Here is a 19,355-nt window from a genome sequence, read left to right as displayed (position 1 = left end):
CCCCTTTGGAAAGAGCATCTTCCTGACAAAGCTCATGGCTTTTTTGGGATGGAGCAGCTCTCACAGAGCAGCCACTTCCTGCAGCAGCTGCAGGGGAGCTGGGCTGCTGCTCCTGCATGGTTTGAGCCCCAGAGCATCCTCTGCCTCTTGGGACAAGGGGTTCCACAGGTGCTGGGGGGAAGCGAGGGAACATCTCCTCAATTCTGTCAGCCACTCCCAGTCCTTGTGCTGCAAGAGGCAGTGGAAGGACAGCCCTTCCTCCTCCTCCTCCTCCTCTTCCTCCTCCTCTTGCAGATCTCTGGCAAAGCCACCTCCAGGCTGAAGTCTCCAAGCCTGACTGCCATCCTCCTCCAGGTTTTCTGCCATGGCAGAATCCCCCTTCCAGGAGCCAGGCTGGTTTTCCCCCTGGTCCCTCGTGGCACAGCTGTGGCTGCTGGACCTGTGCATCCCCAAGAGGTCACTCACTTTGTCACCATCCTTGTGACACGAGCTTGGTGGTGACACAGGCCAGGATGGCTCTCCCAGGGGTTTTGTCCCACATGGCACAAACCCTGAGTGGGCCATGGCTCTGTGAGGAACCCCTGAGGGAGCTGGGGGTGCTCAGCCTGGAGAAAAGGAGATTCAGGGGTGACCCCATCACCCTCAACAGCTCCCTGAAAGGTGACTGTGCTCAGGTGGGGTTGGGCTCTTTCTCCAGGCAGCACTGACAGAACCAGAGCACACAGCCTCAAGCTGCACCAAGGGAATTATAGGTTGGATATCAGGAAAAAGTTTTTTACAGAAAGGGTGATAAAGTTCTGGAATGGCCTGCCCGGAGAGGTGGTGGAGTCACCATCCCTGGATGTGTTTACAAACAGGCTGGATGTGGCACTGGGTGCCAGGGTTTAGTGGAGGTGTTGGGGCTGGGTTGGACTCAGTGATCTTGGAGGTCTCTTTCAACCCAGTGAATCTCTGATTCTGTGAATTCTGAGAATTCTGGGAATTCTGGGAATTCTGTGACTGTGAGTGCTGGAGCACTTTCCCTCCCTGCCCAGCGTGTTGGATTTCAGATCACCAGACCAAAGTCAGCACTTTCTCTCTCCAGCATCTCCAGCACATCTTCTCTTCTTTTGAAGCCCATTAAGCAGTTTAATTGGGAGACAGGAGCTCTTGGATGAGCATTTGGAATTAATGAGCTGCTCTGGCTGTGCTGATGCCCCACAAGGATTTTTTACCTCCCCTGGTAGTCGCTCCTCACCCGTTTTCTCCCTCTTTGCTGCATTTGGGAGGTGTCCCAGGCTTGTGTGGCTCTGGCACTGTGCAGGTGGCTGGGGAAGGGTTAATCCCCCCTTTAGGGGTGTCCTAAGCAGGGGGGATGTTTGTGCCCTGCTCCCAGCTGCCAGCCAAGCCCCAGTGAGGACTTTTCTCTCCGTGTCCCCAGAGGAGCCCGGTGCTCCTGCAAACAGGCTGCGCACAGCCTCTGGGCACTTTGGGCTCAGCTTTTCTGTGTGTCTGTCCCAGCTGCTGCCAAAAGCTGACTTTTTATCTGATCTGTGGTCTTTCACCACGAGCTGATGTGGCCCTGCTCTGATTTGTGGCCTCGCTGCAGGTCGAGCTGGGCCCTGCCAGAGCTGAAGTTTTCCTCCAGCCTTTGCAGCACAGAGGAAGAAAAGCAGAGCCCCTCAGTGCCACCTGTGCTTCTCTCAGCCTCCTCACCTCCACATTTACCCCTCTGGGGCTGCAGTCAGCTGCTCCCCTGTGATCTGACCTCCCCAGCTGGAGCTGCATCCTCAGGTTGAGCTCCAGCATATTTTAAATTTTTTTTTTTTAATTTTCTCTTTCTTTTCCCAAATAGGCAAATATGCTGATATTGGACCATTTCAGGTGGCTTCCATCCAAAGGCTTTCATGGCTTTGAGGTTGAATCCAGTCCCTGTGGACATCAAACCTGTGCTGATCCACAGCAAATCCTAAATCCACAGGAAACTCCAGCAGCCTCCTCCATGGACAGCACAGGGTTTGTCCTTCTTGATGTGCCAGCAAAGCCCCAAAAACGAGGCCACTTCCCACTCCTGCTGATCTCCCACCACAGGCAGGGTGCTCCTCCCTAGGGCTGGTGTCTTTCCCATCTTCCCCTTTGCTGTTTTCCCTGCTTTTCTGATCCAGCTGGGTTCCTGGTGGCCCATCAGCATTAAGAATTTCATGAGTTAGACTCTAAATGAGTGGCCTGAGCTGGATTTTTTTTCCTCCTCTCCCTGTGACACACTGTCAATGACCCCACTGCTTGCACAGAAAATCCCTTCCCAAATGGATGCTTTCCCATGAGAAGCTCTTGCCAAATCAGTGATTTCCCCCCCCCCCCCCCCACACACACACAATCAAAAGTAAAATAAATCCTGAGCTGGAAAGATTCCTCACCTGCTCAGTTCAACAGCAGGGAGCTTCCAGGCTGTGCTGTGAGATCTGCCACAAGTCTATTGAAGAGAACAGGGAATTTCTTTCCCTCCCCCAGTAAATGGAGATATTTTCAGGAGGCATTTTCTAGCATACTTTTGATCCCAAATTCAGCTCAGATGAGGAGGGACCAGAGCACTGTCTCCAGCCAAAGGGCTGGGAGCTGATGCAGCAGGAGATTATTTGGGAGTTTAAATCCACCAGAGTGGCCTGAGGGGACCTGGTGCTGCTGGAAATCACAGGGGCTTATCCAGGCACATCTGCCTGAGCCACTCTGAGCTCTCCTGCCCAGCTTTCCCAGCCTGCTCCTGCTCTGGGGACGGGGCAGTGCCCACAGGTGGCACTGGGTTGGAGCTGGGCTCCTTTCCCAGCTGCCAGGGGAGGATTTTGCTCTCTCAAAGGTGAGATATTTGTGCCAAGTGCTTGTGAGGCTCTGCCCTGGGAGTGTGAATCGTGCCAGAGGTTTTCCACATTTCCTTCAGTCTCCAGGGCAGGTCCTGAGAGCCCAGCCTGCCTGCAGGGGTTTCAGTGCAGCTGGGGGTTGGGGAAATTGGGGGTTTGCCCTTCCTCTCCCTCTCAGGAAAGAGCCCAAAGGCTCCCAAAGCACTGCAGCTGTCTTTGAAAACGAAGCTCCCTCTTTGCCTTGGTGTAACCCAAGCTCGTGTTGCCAAAGGAATTCAATTAAACTGAGAGCAACTCCTGGTGAAATTCAAACTGGGTGATTTGTGTCTGAGTGGAACTGAGCATTTTCACTTGGAAGGGACCTACAAAGATAAAATGGAGTATTTGAAGTTCTCTGAAAATTTCCCTGAAAGCCTTTCCTCTCCACAAACCATTGAGCATGGTTTCATAATTATAGACAGTTTTACTCACTGTTATACATGGAATCACTCTTGTGGGTACAGTCAGGTGAAATCCTGTATGAAACATCCTAACAGGAGATCAAAAATGCTGTTTTTACCTTGGTAAAAAAACATCAGTGTTGCTGATTGTGCTTGCTGAAGGCTCGTACTCTAAGCAGCACCACATTTTAGCCAGGAGGCATTTTCTCTTTAAAATAAAAATAAAATGAATAAATCAAGGAGTCCCAGGGGAGAGCAGCCACCCTTTCTCGTGGAGAAACAGGCTCCTCACTTCTGATTTCACCCCTCAGAGTGAGATCCCCAACACTTTCCTGCTCCACAGGGCACCAGAGCAGCTCTGGGATGTCACTGGTGCCTGTGAGACATCTCCTGACCAAAGCTATTTGTCTGAATTCCCAGGAATGCTGCTGCTTGTTCTTCAGGGCGGAAAAAATGTTCTATTTTTGGCCCTAACAACTTTTCTTTATTTTTTTTTTTTTAATTTTCTGGGAATCAAATGAGTCAAACAAAGCATGGCAAGGGTTTGTCTAGGTCTGAGGGGTGTGGGATGGGGCTGGAGAGAGGCAGAGCTTCAGGCAGGGACAGGAGGAATCCATTACTTGAGTGGATGGTGGTGGAGATCCTGGCGTGTCAGAGTGAAGGCAGACGTGGATATGTGGGAAAAAGTCTCTTGGAGCAGGGGAAAAAAAAAAAATATCAAAACAAACTGGTAAATAAACACAGGAGCAAATGTCTCAAGACTGGGGTGGAGAGGGGAAGAAAAAAAAAAAGAGATTGGATCCAAACTCAGCATTATTCCAGAGCCTGAGGTGGCCCTGGTGAGCAAAAGGCACTGCCAGGAATTGTGGCTGCCCTTGGATCCCTGGAGGTGACCAAGGCCAGGCTGGACAGGGCTTGGAGCAGCCTGGGACAGTGGAAGGTGCAGGGATGGAATTTTGGGGTCTTCAGGGTGCATTCTAACCCACAGCATCCTGGGATTCTGCAACTCTGACTGGTCCAAAACCCCAAATTGCTTTGGAGTAAAATGGAGCTGGAATGCCAAGGTGACGTTACTGGGAAGGACCAGCCTGGATCACCCTTTAGGGAAGGATTTGGCTGATGTGGTGTTTGGCTGGCTCCCTCCCCTGTGGCAGGTGATGCCCTGTGTTAGAGTGGTTTGTAGATGAAGCCTTTTCCTGCCCACTTTTTCAACAACAACTGGAGAGCCACAGGAACGAGCTCCCAAAGAAACTCCCTCTCCAGAAACTCCCAGCTCTGCTTTGAGAACTCTCAGAAATTCTTTGGAGTTGGGCTGAAGCAGGAAGTTCATTGGAGCTGCTCTGAGATCTTCCAGCGTGTTTTAACAGCTGCTTTGGAGGCAGCTCCAGCAGCAAGAGCAGGGTTTGGTTGGTGCTCCTGAAAATCCAGGCTGCCCCTGCTGAAATTCCTCTGTGTGTCGTGGCATGGTGGCTTTTTCCTCTTTCCTCAGAGCTCCAACTCACTTTCACCAAAGGTTTTCCTCACTGCAGCTGCAACCTTTATCCTCCTTTCTTGTCTTTTGGTTGATCTTCATTTTTATGACTGGGTTTTTGTTGTTTGTTAGTTTTTGGGGTTTTTTTTTAAGCATAAAGTCATATAATCATGGAATGGTTTGGGTTGGAAGGGACCTTAAAGTCCATCCCATTCCACCCCTTGCCATGGGCAGGGACACCTTCCCCCATCCCAGGTTGCTTCCCTCAGTCACAGCCCACTTTGGGTTTATCCTAAGCAGGGCCAGAATCTGGGTATGGATTTGAAAAGAAAAATGAAATTATTTTGGTGGCTGCAGAAAGCAAAACAAACAAAGCAGAGAAAAACAAGGGGGTTTCCAACTTCCCAACTCTCTTAGCTCAGGGGATTGTGCCCGAAATTGGGGAATGCACATCTGTGTGTCACACAGTGGGATCTGAAATTGGGGAATGCACATCTGTGGGTCACAGAGTGGGACCTGAAATTGGGGAATGCACATCTGTGGGTCACAGACTGGGATCTGAAATTGGGGAATGCACATCTGTGGGTCACACAGTGGGATCTGAAATTGGGGAATGCACATCTGTGGGTCACAGAGTGGGATCTGAAATTGGGGAGTGCACATCTGTGGGTCACACAGTGGGACCTGAAATTGGGGAGTGCACATCTGTGGGTCACAGAGTGGGACCTGAAATTGGGGAGTGCACATCTGTGGGTCACAGAGTGGGATCTGAAATTGGGGAATGCACATCTGTGTGTCACACAGTGGGATCTGAAATTGGGGAGTGCACATCTGTGGGTCACAGAGTGGGACCTGAAATTGGGGAATGCACATCTGTGGGTCACACAGTGCGACCTGAAATTGGGGAGTGCACATCTGTGGGTCACAGACTGGGATCTGAAATTGGGGAGTGCACATCTGTGTGTCACACAGTGGGATCTGAAATTGGGGAGTGCACATCTGTGGGTCACACAGTGGGATCTGAAATTGGGGAATGCACATCTGTGGGTCACAGAGTGGGACCTGAAATTGGGGAGTGCACATCTGTGTGTCACACAGTGGGACCTGAATTTGGGGAATGCACATCTGTGGGTCACACAATTAAAGCCATGACTTGCTCCACCATGGAGGAATGGGAGATATCCAGGCTTTCCCATTGCTCCTTGCTCTTCCTCTTTGGGCTTGGTGGGAGCTTTGAGGAGAATGCCTGGCCCAGGCTGAGCTGTGAGCATGGGGCAGGCCAGTGGATGCTCTGGGTTTTTGGGTCTGTGCTGGACTTTTCCCAGCTGGCAGTGGCAGGAGGCCCTGGGCTCACAGGGATTCACAGGACCAAGGTGTGTCCCCATCCCTGGGGAGCACGAGCAGCCTTGGAGCGTTTCTCCTGGAAGTGCCTCCTGAGGTGAGGCTGGAGGACAAATCCCACCCTGTGGCACCTCTGGAGCCTCCCTCCTTCCCTCTTGGATCCTTCCTGCTCACTCCTAGCCCTGGGCCTACCTTCTGGAGCCACTGCAGCAACATCTGCTCTGCCCATCAGTGCCTCTCCCCTGCTGGCCCCCAGCCCATGGATTAGGGACAATTTCCTTCCCCAGCCTGGAAGCACAGGCTGGATGGGGCTGTGCTGGAGGAGCATGGAGGGGTTGTGTGTGTGAATTCACAGCACAGAATCCCAGCCCTGGCAGGAGTCCTTCTCCCTCTGAATTTGGGATCACCTTCTGAGCAGAACTTCTTTAATGCCTCTGCACCTCTGACCCCCCCCCCCCCAAATCCAATTCTTTCCACACTTTCTTCCCATTTTGCTCCAGCAGCCGACCTGAAGTCATTCAGCAATGACTTAACTTGCCTGGAGCCACTTCAGTGAGGCACAAATCCCCCCTGGAAGAGGCAGGATCTCCTGTCTGGCTGCTGGATGCAGCTCCTGGAGCCACAAATCCTCACACCTCGTTCGTCACGGGCCAGAGCCGGGCCGTGGGGCTGGTGTTAATTACTTTGGGCAAATTAAGGGACCCCCAGGAAGCAAAGGCATCATCAGGCAAAGGGTTTGGGCAGGAATGTGGTGTCTCTCTGTGCTGCCTGGTGAAGGGATGCTCTTGGAGCAGATGTTTCTTTTGGGGGTGAAAATGGATGCTGCTCTCCCACGAGTGTCCCTGGAAGGGGCTGTGGGTGGCTCTGGGTGGGCTCCAGCCCAGGCACTGCAGGGTTTTGGGGAAAAGGCAGGAAGGTGAAACCCCTTGGAGCTGATCACCTGCCAGAAGCCACCACTGCTTCTTCTGCAGCCTTCAAACTGCTCCTCATCACCATTAATGATGAGCTCTCTTTGCTGTGCCGTGTGTATTCTGCAGGAATCTTGGCTGGTTTGTCCTGCCACGGAAAGCCAATGTCAGTCAGAATTGGTGAAACATTTTTCTTCCTGGAAAGAGAAAGAATTTATTAAAGTCTAACTTGTTTTTTATATAAACAATCTCTGGCACCCTCAAAAATATTTCTTCACCCAGCACCACAGTACTGAGACCCCTCCAATCTCTAGAAAACCAGTTGTGTTCAGATGGTTTTTAAATTATTGATGGTTTTTAAATTATTATTTCAGTTATTTTGGCACATCCCCCATGAGGGGGAAGAGCAAGGAGCAGGATTCTGGTGGAGTGTCCAGTGCAGGAGAGGATGGGGCTCAGAATCAGAGAGGAACTGGGGTCAGAAGAGCCTGCTGGGGGTCTGTGGTCCAGCTTTACCCAACGCCGTGCCAGTGTGGAGCTTCAGGGTGCCAGCGCTGCAGGGCTGTGCTCTCCTGGGGATACTGGGTAAAGTGGGATGGCTTTCCTGGGATTATTGGGGTCAAGTGGAATGGCTTTCCTGGGATTATTGGGGTCAGGAAGGATAGTTCTCCTGGGATTATTGGGGTATAGTGGGATGGTTTTCCTGAGATAATTGGGGTATAGTGGGATGGTTTTCCTGAGATAATTGGGGTAAAGTGGGATGGTTTTCCTGGGATTATTGGGGTCACGAGGGATGGCTTTCCAGTGGGATTACTGGGGTCAGGAGGGATGGTTTTCTAATGGCATTATTGGGGTCAGGAGGGATGGTTCTCCTGGGATTATTGGGGTCAGGAGGGATGGTTCTCCTGGGATTATTGGGGTCAAGAGGGATGTCTTTCCTGGGATTACTGAGGTCAGGAGGGATGTCTTTCCTGGGATTACTGGGGTCAGGAGGGATGGTTTTCCTGGGATTATTGGAACCAGGAGGGATGGCTTTCCTGGGATTATTTGGATCAGGTGGGATGGCTTTCCTAGGATGTCCCACTGCTGAATTCAAAGCCCTGCCTAGAAAGGCACTTGGCCTTTGGGATTTTGCTTCTTGCAAATAGTGTCTGTCACCAAACCACTGGAAATGTGGAGAAGGAAAGGGAGAAAACCCTCTCCAGTGCCTGCAGGTCAATGTCCTTCCAGGAAAATTTAAAAAAAAAGGAATAATGGAATTTGGCTCAGGCTCGGGAACAAACATGCAGCCTCCCCTAAATTGCCATCTGCAGGAGAGGGACAGGGGAGAGCATGTTTACCATGGCAGGCTCCAGAGTGATGCAGGCTGTCAGAATTATAAAATATTCTTGGAATTGCTGAATGCTATAGACGGCAATTCCGCCTCGGAAAGTCTCCCGGTGCAAATGAAATCCATTACAGGAGGGCTCGGCACCAAGGGAGTCTGGAACGAGCTGCTCTTTGGTCCCTGCTCAAGGAGGTTCCAAGGCCTGGGCAGGAAGGCTGGGCTGGCAGAAAAGGCTGGAGGGGAAGACAAGAGGGATTGGCTTGCCTTCAGAGTGGAAACCACAGCCTGCAGGAGAGGGAAATGGAAACAGGGAGCGCTGGATGGCAGTGGGGTCAGACCCCAGGGGAGACAGAAAGTACTTTGGGATACTGGGAATCAGGAATGGTTCCCTGCTGGGGCTGGGTGAGCCTGGGATCCAGGAGTGAGCTCCAGGGTGAGCAGAGGGATGGAGCAGCTCTGCTGGGAGAAAAGGCTGGCAGAGCTGGGATTGTTCACCTGCAGAGGAGAAGCTCTGGGCTGACCAAACTGTGGCCTGAAGGAGCTACAGGAAACATGGAGAGAGACTCTGTACAAGGGGGGATGGCTTCCACTTCCACTGGCAGGGAGGGATGGGATATTGGGCAGGAATTGGGCAGGCCCTGGCACAGGGTGCCCAGAGCAGCTGGGGCTGCCCCTGGATCCCTGGCAGTGCCCAAGGCTCTCAGGTTTCAGGGGTTGAGATGAATTCTGGGGTGTTAGAAAGTCTTTTTTTCTCAGCCCTGCGACCAAGAACAAGCGGAGATTCCTCGGATTTGCTTTTTAACCAACCATGGCTGTCAGGTTTTCATTTCAGGAAAATTTCAGGAATTTTTTAGTGCTGCTGAATTTTTCCCAGTCCTTGGGAGTTTCCTGGTCTCAGGAGTGCTGGGGTTTGGTCCAGCCCTCGCAGGTTCTTGGCCATCCTGTGGTACAGCTGGTGGTGGTTGGTGCTGCTCCTGTTCTGCCTCACCATGGCAAAAAGTCCTCTGGAAATCCAGAGGGGGAAGAAACACCCCAAAAGTTTGATGGAAGTGGTCATGTAAATAAGAGTTTGCCCTATAAAATGAAGATATTTTAAAATTAAGTGCTCAGAATTTATTTAATATTCATTTATATTATAGTTAAAATATTTCTATCTATAAGATATTTATATTATTATCAGTAATAGCACAGTATAGTTTTATATTATGTAATATACATCATTCTAAATTTATAACAATGTATATTAATGATAATTTATTTACTATTTAATTAATTAACCAGGGAAAAGGGAAGAGCCCCTGTGGTGGGATGGGTGCCCTCAGCTGAACTTCCACCTGGGCTTTGTTTAAGCCCCATCCCACCCTCACAGCAGCTTTAAATGGACACTGAATGGGCCTTTGTGGGTTGGCCAATGTGGAGCTACACCAAAACATTAAAAATGTATTTTAAAAAAATTACCCATCATTATAAACAAAACTGTAATAACATTTTCAAACCCTAAAGCTCTACAAAACAAGTTAGATCAAATTTGTTTCTACCTTAATTTACCTCAAATATAACATTAAAACAATTAAACTAATTAAAATATTAACTAAATTTTAAAAAAATCAATGCTACTTCCATTACAATTAATAACATAATACCAAATGTTAATACGATCAAACATTCAAAAAAAAAGTCAGAAAACTAAACCATCAAACTGAACTAACAAACAAAAACTATCAAAACTATTTGTTTTGATATCAACTATCAAAACAAAACCACCATCAATTTTCTTTTACTAACACATAACTACAAAGACTTTAAAAATTATATTACATTAAAATTATATATAATGTATAACATTATATTACATATATTTATATATAATTTAATGTAATATAATATATTAATATAATATAATATAGTTATTATATAGTATATTTATATACTATATAAACATATAATTATATCAACATGATAATATTTATATAATTACATAAATATAATTATACCAGTATATAATTATATAACAGTATATATAATATATTACTGGTATATAATATATTACATAAATATATTATATACCAGTGTATAATTATATATAGAATATATATTTATATATTAGGTAATGAAGTATATTATATTATATTATATTATATTAGATTATATTATATTATATTATATTAGTATTACTATTAGATAGTACAATATATGACAGATGATATTACATTGATATTATATGACATTATATTACATTATATTATTATATTACATATATTACATTATATTACAGTACATTACATTATATTATACAGTATATGTATAATATAATATAATCTTATACATTAATATTATATTTTATATTCTATTATATTCTAATATAATATATTCTATATTATTAATATATATAATATAATATTTAAACCTTAAAGACCATTTCATCCCATCTCCCTGGCAGGGGCAGGGATGCCACCCCCTAGGGCAGGTTGCTCAAATAATTCTCCCTGCTCATCACGGGGATCCACATCTGGATCCTGGGAGCATTTTAGTGCTCCCAAACTGGAGCCAGTCCAGGGTGGGGTCCTGTGGGAATGGAGAGGAGGGAGAGCAGCCCAGGGTTTTGTTATAAGGAAAGAATAAATGGTTGGGGGTTTAAATTTCCAGGTAACAGGCACGGTGTTTTGAAAGGGACACAAGGAAATCCTCCCTGCAACACCAATTCCTCCTCCACCAAATCCAAGGAACCTGTAAATGCCTTTTTTTCCCCTTTGCCATGCCTTGCAGAGGTGCTTGCAAGGATTTGTGGAGTGGAGATGCCTGGTGGGCTGGCTGCAGGCACGGAGCCTTGAATGACTGATTTTATTTAGAAAGTTTCAAATCCACTTACTTTCCAAGTGAGCCGGTTGTGCTCATTTATTAACTTCCTTCTCCACCTCATTTACTGCCTGTCAGATGTTCACACCCAGGAAATGTGTGCTTGCATAACTGAAACTGTTGCAACCTCAATGCTCAGCTTAAGCTTTTGGTTGTAATTTTCTTTTTTTTTTTTAAAAAAAGGTGTGTTTTGCAGCCTCAGCCCTGCGTGCAAACCTGTGGTAACAGCGTGCTGTTAATTCCTAGGCTGAGTAAAACAGACCCACTCTCTTCCTCCAGCTGGCTCTGACAAACAGCTCTGTGTGGCACAGGAACTTTCTGGTGGTTATTTCATTTTTTTTTTGAGGGGGGGGCAAGGCAAACAAAGCCTTTTAATCAAAACCATGAAGCAATGTTTCTGATGCAGGTTTGTTTCTTGCACTCACTTGTTTCATTTGTCTAAAAACCACAGGGAAGTACCTGTGGCAGGCAAGTGCTCCTTTCAAGATCACTAACAGAGAATTAAAAAAAAAACCAAAAAAACAAAACAAAACAAAACAAAACGATTAGTTCAATGCTTTTAACAAGGAGTTGTAGGGGAAGGTGTTGCTTGCCTGTGGATTTAGGGAAAGAAGGAAGGATGAGCACACTGTGGGAGCTCCAGAGAGCCACCAGGCAGGACAACTTCAGCTCCAGGCTGAGCTTGGGGAGAATCTTCTCATGCAGACCTGATGTTGCCTTGCCTTGGGCAGCACATGGAGAGAGAAAGATGCTGTCACCAGCTGCTCCAGGGGTGACACTGTGGTCTCCTACAGAACCCTCCCTAACCCAGAGAGCAGAGCAGATGCTCCACTGTGGACCTAGCTCATTTTTGGGACAGCTACAGCTCTTGCAGGCTGTCAGAGCAAAATGATTTCCAGACCAAACACGAGTTAGTGTTAGAGCACGCAATTCTTTCTCTTTGCTTGGTTGCAATCTCAAAAGTGGAGATGGCCACAAAGATACAGGGTGAGATTGTGATCTAGCAGGGTGTTGGAGTGTGTGCACTGATGAGAGAGTTGCATGGACTGCACTGCCTTCTGTGTTTAACAGTTGGACTAAATTTGCAGTAATTTGTCACAGATGTGGAGGGTGGGCAGGCCCTGGCACAGGGTGCCCAGAGCAGCTGGGGCTGCCCCTGGATCCCTGACAGTGCCCAAGGCCAGGCTGGACAGGGCTTGGAGCAGCCTGAGACAGTGGAAGTTGTCCCTGCCCATGGCAGGGGTGGCACTGGATGGGTTTAGGTTCCCTCCCAACCCAAACCATCCTGGGATTCCATGGTTCAGCACCAGGACTTTGCTTGGAGAGCAGTGTGGGTGCTGCCTGCTCAAGTCACATGCTGGAGACCCAATCTGAAACCACAAAGCAGAATTTGTGCCCTGGCCAGAAGAATGTGGAAATGAGAGCTGGTGAAACCTTGCTCAGATGCTCAGGGTGCAGCGCTGCCACGTTTGACACACGATGGGCAAATGGCACAGCAAGAAAAACCACAGAGGTGCAGGGCTGGCATCCCAAACACCATTTATAACCTGGGCTGGGTGAAAAGGAATTCATTACTGGGACTGGTGATGCACTGGGAAGGCTGAGCTAGAACAGAGTCCAGACAGAGTTAAGGAATAAGGCAGGGATTTATTAAAAGGATCTCCTCAATGAATCCCCCTTGGGCAGCACAAGAGCCCAGCCAGGGCTGCACCAAGGTGGCACAAAATGCACACCTGGTCATGGGGTCTGTCACTTTGATCAGTTCTGCTCCATTTGCATCTTGGAGTTCATTGTCCCATCCCAGCTTTAGCCCATCCTTGTTTTTCTCTCTCCAGCCTGCGTTGTTTGTGCTCTTGGGCCTGAGATTTGGATCATTTGTCCTTGGTCCCAGCTGGAGCAGGAATTGTTTTGTCTCCCTGCTCTGTGCAGAGAGCTCACCATCCCATAATATGAAGCTCAGACCTGCACACCAAAGCAGCACAGAATGTGAAACATAGAAAAGCTGAAACTTAAGGCATCAGCAGGTCAAGGAAAAGTGTGCTCCAAGCTGTCCAGGTGAGCAGTGGCAAAATAATTCAGTGTTGAGTGGTTTCCCAAGGAGAAGGTCCAGAGCCTGGTGGGATTGAGGGCACTCTGCAGATGACAGCAGAGCCTAAGGGGGTGTGAAGTGGGGCCACAAGCTTGGAAGTGAAACTGGAAGTAGGATCACCAGCCAAAAGGTTTTGGGAGCTTTCCCTGTGGTGATCAGAGGCCTCACAATGTGAAAATCCTGCAAAGGGAAATGTCTCTACCACCGGGTCATTTCACCTTGCCAAGCCAAATAATTCAAATGCAACCACAGCCCTAGAGAGGGGGGATCTCAGTCTGGGAAGAAGAGAAGATATCCCAGATCAGGTACTAAACTGAAGGTGGAAAATCTGGGGCTGAATAATAGGGGGAATTCAAGTGTCATCCCAGAAGGCTTCCAAGCATCAGGTTGGTTTCTATAAGCTTCTGTGAAAAGCTTCAGTTTAATACATATACATTTTTTTCAGGAACAATTTTTGGTGTGAAAAAAATCCTCCAAAATATCTGAAATCATAAACTTGTTAAGGTTATTTCCAGAAGGGAGGGACTTCTTACAAACCCCCTTCTTAGAATTCAGTGGGCTGTTTTGGTGTGAGAGTTTGTTAGCCTGGGGCCATTCTCAGTCCTCACAGGTCTCCTGGGCACTTATTTGGTAGTTGGGTTGGTCTGCTGTCTTCTCTGGAGATTTGTGAACTGCTCTTATCCTCCACATCAGGAGTGTCCCATAAATAACCTTTGTTGTTGTTGGGTTTTTTGGTTTGTTTTTTTTTTTGTTTTGTTTTTTTGTTTTTGTTTTTGTTGTTGTTTTGTTTTGTTTTGTTTTGTTTTGTTTTTAATTTTATTTTTGTTTGGTTGGTTGGTTTGGTTTTTCGGTGAGTAGAGAAAATATCTGTTCCCTCCAGAGAAATCACAACTCTGAATGATGTTATCTTGCATTTCCCCCTTGTTGTAGTATCTCAAACTCATTTTGTGGTCCTGTCAGGGCATCTGGAGTTTGGTAAAGCACATGCATCCCCTGCTTCTGAGTGGAGCTAACATGGAACCATGGAATCCCAGGACAATTTGGGATGGAAGGGACCTTAAAGCCCATCCAGTGCCACCCCTGCCATGGCAGGGACACCTTCCACTGTCCCAGGCTGCTCCCAGCCCTGTCCAGCCTGGCCTTGGGCACTGCCAGGGATCCAAGGGCAGCCACAGCTGTGCCAGGGCCTGCCCACCCTGCCAGGGAACAATTCCTAATTCCCAATATCTCATCCAGCCCTGCTGAAGCTGGAGGGGATTGGAGCACAGGGGTGATGAGGAGCAGCTGAGGGAGCTGGGAAAGGGGCTGAGCCTGGAGCAAAGGAGGCTCAGGGGGGACCTTGTGGCTCTGCACAACTCCCTGCCAGGAGGGGACAGCCAGGGGGCGTCGGGCTGTGCTGCCAGGGAACAGGGACAGGACAAGCGGAAAGGGGCTCAGGCTGGGCCAGGGGAGGCTCAGCTTGGACAGCAGCAGGAATTTCTGCATGGAAAGGGTGCTCAGGCCTTGGCAGGGGCTGCCCAGGGAGCTTTGCAGTGCCCATCCCTGCAGGTGTCCCAGGAAGGGCTGGAGGTGGCACTCAGTGCTCTGGGCTGGGGACAAGGTGGGCACTGGGCACAGCTGGCACTCCATGGGCTGGCAGGGATTTTCCAGCCTCAGTGATTCCATGATTTATATTTACTTGATACACTTGTTAATTTTTCCCTTCCCCCCTGCCTCCTTTTCCTTTTGTTGGTGGAAGTTTGGGGCTGGTTATTTTCTCCGTGTGCTCTCTGGTGTCCGTGGCAGGAGGAGCAGCCCCTGCAGCAGCAGCTGCCAAGGCAGGGAGATGAGATGTGCAGCCCAGGGAACACGGCGTCCTCCCTGCAGCACAGAGCCTGCCTCTGCTGCAGCTTGCTTCAGGTGGCTCCACGTGTGTAGGTGCCACCAGTGACTCACAGATGACTGCAGAGCTGAAGCCTCCTTGCACGGGGTTGATCTGAGGTGAGGAGAGAGGGAGGAAGGAGAAATCTTGCACGACTCTCTCAGCTGGTTCTTCGAGGCTGCCGGAGAAGTCACTTGCCTGTGAAATTCTCTCTCTGGCAAAGCAGCTTGCAGCAGATCACTCCCAGAGGTTCTTCAGTTCTCAGCAACCACAGACAGGACCCAGGGAAGGGCTGGAGCTGTGCAAGGAGGGTTTAGGCTGGATTTCAGGAAAAGGTTCTTCCCCCAGAGGGTGCTGGCACTGCCCAGGCTCCCCCGGGAATGGGCACAGCCCCAAGGCTGCCAGAGCTCCAGGAGAGTCTGGACACTCCAGGGATGCCCAGGGTGGGATCAGGATCAGGTGTGAATCAATGGGATCAGGAGAATCCTGAATCAATGGGATCAGGAGTTGGATCAATGATCCCAGTGAATCCCTTCCAGCTCAGGATATTCTGTCGTTCTAAAGCTGGGAAAGCCAAGATGACCAACACATCCAGCAAACAGAACCTTTCCTGATGTGTGTCTGAATGCAAAGATTTTATTGAATGAGCCAAACTGCTGTGAGAACCACTCCAAAACAGGAATTAAGCTTTTGCATCCAGGCCATCTTGCAGGAACTTATCTAGGTCTATGGGGGCTCTGTCTTCAAGCTTGCCCTGTTGTCTTCTGCTGACATCTATTTTGAAGGACCAGGAGGGATTTGGAACAGCTGGATGAGGTTCCTGTAGTTTTTAGAATCAAAGAATCCCTGAATGGTTTGGATGAGAAGGGACCTCAAAGCTCATCCCATTCCACCCCCTGCTACAAACAGGGACACCTTCCACTGTCCCAGGCTGCTCCCAGCCCCATCCAGCCTGGCCTTGGGATCCAGGGGCAGCCCCAGCTGCTCTGCGCACCCTGTGCCAGGGCCTGCCCACCCTCCCAGGGAACAATTCCTTCCCAATATCCCATCCCTCCCTGCCCTCTGGCAGTGGGAGCCATTCCCCCCCTGGCCTGGCACTCCATCCCTTGTACAGAGTCTCTCTCCATGTTTCCTGTAGCTCCTTCAGGCACTGGAAGGCCACAGTGAGGTCACCCAAAGCTTCTCCTCTCCAGGTGAGCAATCCCAGCTCTCTCAGCTTCTCTTTGAAAAATGTGAGTGAAGAAAACCACATGAAAGCTCAAGATTCCCCCATGTCCTGTGGGACAACCTTAGGAAATTCTACCTGTTCTCTGCATTTCCCAGGGTCTAAAATTCCCATTTTCCTGCAGTGGCCACCAGCTCACGGTTTGGCACTCCAGGTTCTCGGGGTGGTGTTGCAATGTCCTTTGGGCTGTGGGAGCAGAGAGCCCTGGAAATCAGCATGTCTGAGCAAGTTCAATGCCGTTGCCTCTGCCGGAGCCTGACTTCCTTCCCTGGACCAAGCCTGAGGTTTGTGGGCTCCAAGAAAATGGCAAGTCACCAACTTGGCATCTAGAGGAACAAGGAGAGCACTGCCCCGCTCCCATTGCACAAGAAACATCAGGGACTGCCGAGAGGAGATGAAGGTGGAAGCAAAACCTGGTTTATTTTCTTTCCTCCCAAAGCCTGTGTGTGTTTCTGGTTGCTGATAACCATTCCATAAGTGCCAGCATATGGGGAAAATTCTGGGGTTCTGGTAAAGGGTTGGGGTCTGAACCTGTGGCACTGAGGGTGGGGAATTCCTCTCGTGGTAAAACTTCTTGGCATTTTAACACTGGGAGCAGAGGGAAGAGAGGTTGGTGGTGGTGGTTGGCATTGACTTCTTGGTTGAAGGAGGTGGTCACCTCTGCTCATGAGGTCAGAGAGCTGGCGTGAGATGGGTCCTCATCCCTGCCAGCCACAGGGTGATCTCCAAGGACAAAACTAATCCAGCATGAGCTGATCTTTGTTTTCCAGCTTCTTGGCACACTCAGAGCCGTGTTTTTGAGCCATCCCCAGCGGCCACGTGGATGTTTCCTTCTGACAGCAAGAATGGAGACGGCTGCAACTTCTGGTTTCCTTTAAAGGAGCTTTAAAACAAATCATCAGGAGTGGCAGAACTTGTTGTAAAGTGGAGGCTTCATGTTTTACTCGTTACCGTGGCTCCAAACGTCAAAGCAGCGAGCGCCTCCAGCATCATTGTCACAGTGCTCTTCCCTGGGAGGAGAGAATGCCCTGGGTCTGCTGGGAATGACAAACAATGCTGGCACAGGGAGAGGCAACAGGGCTGGAATCAAAATGCTTGTGTTTATAATTGCTTTTACCGTGGTCCCTGGAAGGCTCAGGGTCCTGTGGGGTGAGGGGCTGTGCAGGAATAGAACAGGGCATAATCCCAGTCCCCCAAGGGTTTGAGGGCTGTCAGGCTCCTCCACCAGCCAGACTGACACCAGCACGCTTGGAGACCGTGTCAGAGACACGCTGATTTTAATTGGGGAAAACAAAAAAGAAATTTATAGGCTTCTTTTTCAGCTGCAAATTAGATTTCTTCTGTCTTGTCAACGGCTTTTGGATGGCCACTGCGGAAGGATCCTTCTGGTGAGACAAAAAGGCTGCAGAAATAATAGAAATGAACATCTGCAGCTGAGGAGCTTGACTGAGACTTGAAAAGTTTGCTTTGGGTGGGAGCCAGGTCCTGCTGAGGTCTGCAGGAGTTTTGCTCTTGGCCTCGGTGGGGCCAAGATTTCACCCTCAGAGATCATGTCCTGAGGAAGAATTTAGTCTAAAATAATCCTCAAAACTTGTATTGTTTGACTCCCATCCAGGGGTTCTTTTGGAGGCTGAGTGGCTTTGTGTTTCTGATTGACTCGGGTCGCTCCCCCTGGCATCTCCCAAGGATGAGCTCTCAATGGAAGGCCGGGAGGCACAAGGGAGGGTCAGACCTCAATCCAGGTCCCCAAACCAACAGATTCTTTAATTTGGGGGGTGTAGGACTTGTTGGGTGTGTGCTGAAGCTGCTCATCTTTGGAGGGAGCCATAGCACGTGGGAGAGCCACACCGTGGTGACAGCCAGGGCCTGGTGGCATCACCGGGGGTGGGGGTTCCTGACCTCCCCTCTGCTGATTTCCCATCAAGAAGGCTTTGGAAAGAGGAAAGAGGGAAATGGTAAGAAGCAGTTGGATTCCTACTGTATGTGCTTGCTGTTCTTGATGATTTTCCCCTCCTTTTTTTTAAGGACGTGGTGGCAGGAAAAGCCACTTGTCCAATTCACAGCCCTGAAGCTCCCAGAGATGCAAGGCTGGCTTTTCCCCCTCCTGCTATAGTATCCCACTTACACAGTAGATAATTATCAAGATTTAAGGTTTGCTTCCTGAACTCGATTGGTTCCACAGCAGACCCTGAGAAATTAATTTTTTTTTTTTTTTAACTGAAAGAAGGTGTGAAATCATTTTAACAGGTTCCTTTTGGAAAACCTTGAAAACTGTCTAATAAATAGATCTATAGTGTATAGGCTTTCTTTAGTTGCACTTGAAGTTGTCCAGCATGGAGTGCATGACTTAGACAAAAAAAAATTAAATTAATCTGTGAATCAGTGACTGCAATACAGGGACTATCAACCACCAAGAGGCTCCTTGAAATCTCTGCTGAGCTGGCCTCTCTGAAAACCGTGGCCTTGTGTGGGGAAGAATAACAAGAACAAAAGGAAATCTGAGAATTATTTGTCTTGTAATTATTTTTAGAAAAAAATAATTTCTCTTTTTTGCTGGGAGAACTTTCATTTTTCCCTGCTCTCAAATAAAGCAGTGAGATGGTCCTGCTGTGCCTCAGGCTGTCCTCCTAAAATAAAGGAAGGGCTAAAAAGATGGACCATCTGGAAGCCTGTGCAGAAGGAGCGTGCCAGAGCAGGCTGACGTGCAAGAGCATCCTTTGGATGTATTTTTGAACACTGGTCAATCCACTGAGGGCTTTTTTTATCGTTGTTTTTTTGTGATGAGTTGATGGCAACTTCTCAGAGGCTTTTGCTGCATGCAGCAGTGCTGGTGGATATTCCACGAGAGGCTGAAAGGGAATTTTGGGACACACTGTTTCTCCCTGGAAGCATCCTATGACTGGCACCAAAACCTCCCCCAGCTGAGTTCTGGGCTGAAATTCCAGCTGGGACTGGCTATTCCTCCAGGTCAGTGGCCTCCAAACTTTCTTTATTATGCTCCCC

This window comes from Serinus canaria, chromosome 6 (assembly GCF_022539315.1).
Source record: "Serinus canaria isolate serCan28SL12 chromosome 6, serCan2020, whole genome shotgun sequence".
Classification (NCBI taxonomy): Eukaryota; Metazoa; Chordata; class Aves; order Passeriformes; family Fringillidae; genus Serinus; species Serinus canaria.
The sequence above is the reverse complement of the archived record's forward strand: the minus strand, read 5'-3'. Positions refer to the sequence as shown.